At 44.3% G+C, this 1,407-nt stretch overlaps 1 non-coding gene across 1 annotated transcript; it reads left to right on the top strand.

Moving 5' to 3' along the window:
* Positions 1 to 270: 270 nt before the first annotated feature.
* Positions 271 to 342, top strand: TRNAA-GGC (transfer RNA alanine (anticodon GGC)). The gene has a single exon. It is a non-coding gene; the product is annotated as a tRNA-Ala (tRNA).
* Positions 343 to 1,407: the final 1,065 nt, after the last annotated feature.

Below are 1,407 nucleotides of genomic sequence, written 5' to 3' on the forward strand. Positions count from 1 at the left end.
CGTTCCACTGAAAAGGCACAGCCAGAAATACCGGTGGGCAGTTTATTAATTTCTTCCATCTACATCCCACATTCCTTGCATTGAGGAATTCAAGGCTGAGTCCCTAGCCTTCCAAAGAGGTATCTTTTTAAAGCACTGACCAGTGCCGCTTTGTTTCAGCTGCAGCTACTGTACCCTGAGGATGTGGCTGGAAAAGAGACAGGATAATCTGGATGAAACTCCCTAGCAGCTGAAAGTCACTTCAAGTTTGATGTGTTCCTGCAATGGGGAGGGGTCGTGGCTCAGTGGTAGAGCATCTGCTTGGCATGCAGAAGGCCCCAGGTTCAATCCCTGGCATTGCCAGTTAAAATATCTGGAAGAAAATGATGTGAAAGACCTCTGCCTGAGACCCTGAAGAGCTGCTGCCAATCAGAGTAGACAATACTGACCAATGAACTGATTCGGCAGAAGGCAGCTTCAGGTGTTCCTCCATCTCTTTAAACTTCCCAAAGAGTCAAATCAATCAGATCAGCCCAGCTGAGAACTCACTAGACACCTTTTGAAGGGGGCTCAGCCAGAGCTGGGCTGGTTGAGTCCACTGGCATCCAGCAAGAGATCCCAAGACCCAAAGAGCTGCACACAGATTGCAGGGAAAGGAGGAGTTCTTCAGGACCTGGGAGAGCTCCCCAGGAGAACCAATACCGCTTTCAGGGATTTTGCACTTTCAATGGAGCAGCATCAGGACTGTCAAGAGGCAGCAGTTTACGGTGGTGTAGCCCTGCCTTGAAGCTCTGTCCTCTAGACAGCCAGCAGGTCTTTGTTGATATGTCATCCCTTCCAGGCAGCATGGACACACTTGGTGGCATCTACTGCAGAGAATCAGTTTTGTTTTTGGTTTTTGCATCTAAATTCATGAATAGGCACATGAAAGTCTCATTTTTGTATAGACAGGGCTTTTTTTGTGGTGGTACTTACTGGTACTAAGTACCAGTATCTTTGGGGGCTCTCCGAATTCCTGAGGGAGGACTTAATCAAATTATAATCAAATTACATTTGATTACTGCCTGCCTCCAAGTTTTTACTGTCAGAAGCAATGGGTACAGATATTGATTCTACTTAAGAATTACAAATTTGACTCTAAAATTCCTGAGAGAAATATTTAAAAGTCTGAAAATAGACTGAATTTTAGCCCACCAGATGCTTTTTGCTGGCTTAACCTATTGTCAGTAATCTTTGCTGGAATATTTATTATCTGTAAATGTTTGCATTGGTTAATATTAGCCCAACATGGGATACATGGATTTAAAAAAATTGTAAAAGGACAGCACAAATGACAGCCATTAGCAGCTCATTTGGTAAAAGCAATGGGAAGATATTCAACTCAAGAGACACCCATCAAGGTTGCTCCCCAAGCCGTTTCATCCTCTT

The sequence above is a fragment of the Eublepharis macularius genome, chromosome 11, assembly GCF_028583425.1.
Source record: "Eublepharis macularius isolate TG4126 chromosome 11, MPM_Emac_v1.0, whole genome shotgun sequence".
Lineage (NCBI taxonomy): Eukaryota > Metazoa > Chordata > Lepidosauria > Squamata > Eublepharidae > Eublepharis > Eublepharis macularius.